Below are 6,000 nucleotides of genomic sequence, written 5' to 3' on the forward strand. Positions count from 1 at the left end.
TTGAACAGCTCTAAGGATTTGTTTTTTTTTGCATCTGGCAGTAACACACAGCCATCTCTCTGGCACCAGAGGGTTATCATCCCTTTTCAGCCCCACAAGCTTCTTTCAGCATGCTCCCCTTCCAGTTTAAAAATGACCCTGAGGGGGAGGAAAGAGAAGGCAGCCTCAGATGAGGTCTTTGGACATTAAGTCAGCCCAAGCATAGAAAATCCACCGTGGATAAATCTTCTATTTCCTTTCCATTATGAGCCGGTCTATATGAACATAGTCACCCTGCCTCTCAGCTGTTATCTGCCTCTTCAAAAAGTTAATGCAGCTCCCAATTAGATCTTTTTTTCCTCCTGTTAATCTTGGTTCTGAAACCAGACTGCTGCTCTTCCTTTGCTGTCATCCCAGTAAGCCAAGTCTCAATTAGCCAGCCTAGTGGTGATTACCATCTTGTCACTTCACTGTTCAGACATTCTTTAATTTCCGGGAGCATGCCAGCCCCCTTCCTCCTGTCTGCCCTCCCTCCAAAGCTAAAACTGTAGCCCACAATGTCTCAAGCTGTATTATTCTACAGGGGGTGAAGGGCTGACAGGAAGGATGCCTTTTCCAGTTGGTCCAGACACATTTGCATGTTAGGAATGTTAGAAGATGAGGGTTTTCTCCTGTGCTACCAGGAGTCTCTAACTGTCCTAAGTGAGACAGTCCTAAGTGAGACCTAAGTGAGGTCAGGCCTCCTGACCCTGCAGGCCTAAGGAGTTTAGATGGAACTAGTCCTCAAAGCAGATTCTAGCTTTAAAAACAAAATTTAAAAGAGAAGAGGGAGGAATCAGGTCCTCTTTTTCAATTATAAAAGACGACTAGTTGAACCCACTTTATTGAGATCAGTAAATCTCACCTCAGAAGTTAATTCAAAATTTCTAGAGTTCTGTTCTAGTTCTGCCAGTAACTGAGTGACTTTGAATAAAGTCAGATCATATTTTGACTGCAGTTTTTTGTTTGTTTATTTGTTTATAAGATTAGGGGTCTTCTGTTTAACTTAGAGCTACAAATACAAACTTATTCTCTTTATTCTATTCTAAAGGCACACTAAAATGAGTACATGGGAAAGGAAACAAAGAAAATAAAGGAAGAGCAGACAAGAGAGGTCCACAAAATTTAGAAGCTGAGATGTGGATCAAGGAATTAATAGAGAAGGTAAATCCCAAGTGAAGATTGCACTAGAGAAGGATGAAAGTGAGAACCAGTCATCTCACACTGCAGACCCTCAGAGGACTCATAAACTGAAGACAAATAGCCACAGAAGGTGGGGACAAGGCAGGAGGCTGAAAAGACAGAGGGGAAGGGAAGGGCATTGAAAGTCATCAGCAGGGGAGCACCTGGTGAGCTCAGTCAGTGGAGCATCTGGCTCTTGATCTTGGAGTCATGAGTTTGAGCCCCATGTTGGATATAGAGATTACTTAAAATAAAAACATATTTTAAAAAAGAATAAAAGGAAAAAAAGCAAGTCATCAGCAGAACGTTGAACCTCGGCCCCCTCCTGCCCACCAGCCAGTCTACATACCTACCCCCCTTCTGTCTTCCATTGCAGGACACTGAGCTTTATTCTGGGGTGGAGTGGGGAATTGAATTAGAGTGTCTCCAAACCCCAGTGCACCAGCTAGAGCAGAGGCATCTACTAAAAATACAGCGAAATAGATAACTGGAACTCTACCTACTGAACCAGAAGACCACCAGCCCCCTACTCAACTTCAAAACTTCCCTGCTAATCAGAGGGTAGCCAGGCAGAAGGACATTGGTAGATTCTTCTCTAGAGAAATAAAATGGTCCCAGAAAAATGACTGTAGGGGAGGAAAAAAATCCTCTACTCTCTTAGATTCAGTGCCTGGGTTTGTGAAACAAAGTGACAGGAAGACATATCAACAAAACAAAAACAGAATTTATTAATATGTGTATCATGCATATGTGTGGGAGAACTCAGTGATGATCACTCAAATCAGTGGTCAGAACGTGAGGTTTATGAAGCATCTTAACAAACAACAATAAATTGTGGAGAAGTGAGGGGACATAGGAAAAGAGGTTTAGCCTTTTAGAGATGGCAGACTGTGGGAAGGTAAATAAATGGGGGAAACTAATGGAAGATAAGAATTATTTAATTATCTGTTAGGTAGATTCTTCTTGGTGCCTGTCTGTGGGTTAATAAGAGTCTAGAGTTCTCTCCAGTGATTGAGTTCTTCCCTTCCTGATATAGGAAAAAGAGACAGCTTTACAAATATATGTCCAGTTCTTGGGCAAATAGAGGGAGGGTAGAGAGCTTTCCTTTTATCTGCTTCTTCCCAATTGCCTTCAGCCCAAAATAATCCTCATGCCAAAGTGTCATATTTGGGAACGGCCTATTGTGATACCCTATATAACCCATAAAAATGATCCATAAGTGCTGAGGATTTGGGTTTCCCAAAGAGATGGCCAATCATTCTATATGAACTCTATCAAATGGAAAGTTTACATAAACACAGATTTCAGTTAACTTTTTAGGAACTTGCTCCTAAATATGAAAACATCAAAGCATCCTCAGATATTTGGGGATAGCCTAATATGAAACACTAAGAACCAAACATACAAAGAGAAGAAAGAAACTCAAATGAAAGAGAGGCAATAACCAAAAAGTGAAATATGAATAACAGACCAACATAAACTATAATTAATATCAGAGCAGTAAGAGAAGATATTGGATCCCCAAAACAAGATCAGTGTGTGTAAGAAAGAGAAAAAGGAGAGAAGTAGAAAAAGGAAGGATAAAGGATGGGAGGGTAAAGATCAGAGAGGAGAATATACAAGAACAAGAAAAACTCTGACCAAAAAAAAAAAGAAAAAAAATCCCCTGAAATTTTGAAAACTAGAAAGAATGTGTTGGAAGATGAAGTTGAGAAAATGTCTCAGAAAGTAGAAGCAAAAGACAAAGAAAAGGGAAATTGGGGTGGGGGTGGGGGAGAAGACTAGAAAAGTAGAGAATTTTTCCCATGACCAAATCTGATTCATAGTTAAAGAAAGAGAAAATAGGGAAAACAACAAATCACTATTAAATAATACAAGAAAATAACAAAAGAGCATAAATTTACAGTGTAAAAGGGCCCACTGAGTGCCCAGCACAATTAATGAAAAGAGATCCCCTTTAGTACACATGACTGTGAAGTTTCTGAAATTAGTTATAAAAGAAAGATTCTCCAAACAGAAACACTGAATTTTGCAGGCAATCAACCAACACCTTCAGAAGTCGTATAGAGTGATTTCTATGACTCTACACCCATTTAAACTATCAGTCAGTTTGTATGGGGAAATAAGATCATTTCAGACCTACAATGTCTTTTTTTTCAGTTCATTTATTTATTTTGAGATACAGAAGAGAGGGCAGGGTCAGGGAAGAGAGAATCTCAAGCAGGATCCCCACCACCAGAGCAGAGCAGAGCCAACACAGGGCTCAAACCCACAAATCATGGGATTGTGACCTGAGCCAAAATCAAGAGTCAATTGCTCAACCGACTGAACCACCCAGGCACCCCTCAGACCTACAATGTCTTTTAAAAGTTATCTTGGGGCTCCTAGGTGGCTCAGTTGGTTAAGCATCCAACTCTTGGTTTTGGCTCAGGTCATGAACTCAGGTTCGTGGAATCAAGCCCCAAGTCAGGCTTCGAGCTGAGCATGGAGCCTACTTGAGATTCTCTCCTCTCCCTCTCTCTCTGCCCCTCCCCTATTCCCTCTCTCTCTCTCTCTCTCTCAAAATAATAAATAAACATTTAAAAAAAGATATCCCAATGCACTTTCTCAGGAAGCAATTTTATCAGTCATGAATTATATAGTTACAATTGTATAGAACCAATTACTGTCAGATTAAACACATAAAGGTTTCTTTGTCTCTCTAGTGAAAGTAGGTCTAGAGATAGTCAAGCCAGCATGTGACTCCAAGAAATCATCAAGGACATACTATATTTTGTCTTTATGATTGCTATTATTAGTACATTCATCCTCATGGACACTATATAGCTATCAGAGCAGCAGCATCACATCCATATCCCAGGAAGAAGAAAGAAGAGAGCACAGAGGGGGAAAAAGCTAACTCAGAAATCCTACTATTTATGTTTCATTGACCACATCTATCCATAAAAGAGTCTAGGAAATATGGTTTTGTTACTTGCTGAACCTAATAATGTAATTCCATTAGGTGGCAAGAAGAGGATAATGAATATTGGTTAGGCAACTGGAAGTGTAATGAAAGATACACTCCACTAAATGAGGGAGAAAACCAAGAAAAAAGGAGGCATGGTATTTGAGACACAGATAAGCTAACACAGTGGGGGAGCTGATGGAAAGTCCCGTACAGAGAACAGCTAGTCTAGATGGGGGCCTCCAAGACAGAGGTGTCTACAAGTGATTGCCATGCCTGATGTGTTTAACCAGATATAGAAGTTTTAAAGGGTTTAAAATTCTGTTGGTTAATGTGATAGAAAGCTAAGTAAAGGTGGGGGGGTGGATTATACAAAAAAGGAAATGTAATCATAGCATACATCTTGGTTCATCAGTGGACAATACATTTTCATAATATGGAGAACATTGAATGTTTTTAATCAAAGACTACTATTATATTCATAGGATGTATGAAGTAGAAGCATGGGAGATAGAAGAGCTCTAATTCTTCTTCTTTTTAATTTTTAATGTTTATTTATTTCTGAGAGACAAAGCACAAGTGGGGGAAGGGCAGAGAGAGAGGGAAACACAGACTCTTAAGCAGGCTCCGGGCTCTGAGCTGTCAGCACAGAGCCCAACATGGGGCTCAAACCCATGAACCATGAGATCATGACCTGAGCCAAAGTTGGAAGCTCAACCTACTGAGCCACCCAGGCACCCCAAATTTTTCTTCTTTGTTTAATGTTTATTTATTTTGAGAGAGAGAGAGCACACGAGCAGTGGAGGAGCAGAGAGAGAGGGAGATCAAGGATCCCAAGCAGGCTCTGTGTTGTCAGTGTGGAGCCCTACACAGGGCTCAAACTCGCAAACCGTAAGATCATGACCTGAGCAGAAATCAAGAGTTGAACACTTAACCGACTGAGCCACCCAGGCACTTTTTCTTCTTCTTTTATAACAGGAACTCATTAGACATGTTTAAAAGTGATAAATTAAGAAATAGTGTAAGCATACTGTTTTAAAGGTAATTACCAAAAGCAACAGCTAAAAGTTTGGGGAAGGGGACATACAGGGATGACCAATGTTCTTCCTCATAAGTTTTAAGTTACCACTTTAAATTTTAAATATACATGTATACATGGATAAAAATTTTAAATAATTTTTAAACATTTAATGACTAAGGAAAATATTCATAATATACTGCTCCAGAGAAAGTCAGGTTGCAAAAAATATAGCCTCAGGGTGCCTGGGTGGCTCAGTCGGTTAAGCGTCCAACTTCAGCTCAGGTCATGATCTCACAGTTCATGAGTTCAAGCCCCACGTCAGGCTCTGTGCTGACAGCTCAGAGCCTGGAACCTGCTTCAGATTCTGTGTCTTCCTCTCTCTCTGCCCCTCCCCAGCTCGCACTCTGTCTCTCTCTCAAAAATAATAAGTAAACATTTAAAAAATTAAAAATTAAAAAAAAAAAGTTCCCCAGGGCATTTGAGTCAATCCAGGAGGTGGGAAATGGGAATGGGGAGGAAGGATTAGATGGTGACAGAAGCATGTGCATGAAGCGACTTCAAAGGTCACTGCTGCTGCAGATGGAGAAAATCAGAATGGAAAAACACTATGATATTGGGTGCTTAGAATTTAAATTCAGTTCTACAGGGGCACCTGGGTGGCTCAGTCAGTTAAGCATCCAATTAGGCTCACAGTTTGTGGGTTCAAGCCCTGCATCAGGCTCCATGCTGACAGCTCAGAGTCTGGAGCCTGCTTTAGATTCTGTGTCTCCCTCTCTTTGCCCCTACCCCATTCATACTCTGTCTCTCTTTCTCTCTCTCAAAATAATAAATT

This window comes from Herpailurus yagouaroundi, unplaced genomic scaffold (assembly GCF_014898765.1).
Source record: "Herpailurus yagouaroundi ecotype Mexico unplaced genomic scaffold, PumYag 100, whole genome shotgun sequence".
Classification (NCBI taxonomy): Eukaryota; Metazoa; Chordata; class Mammalia; order Carnivora; family Felidae; genus Herpailurus; species Herpailurus yagouaroundi.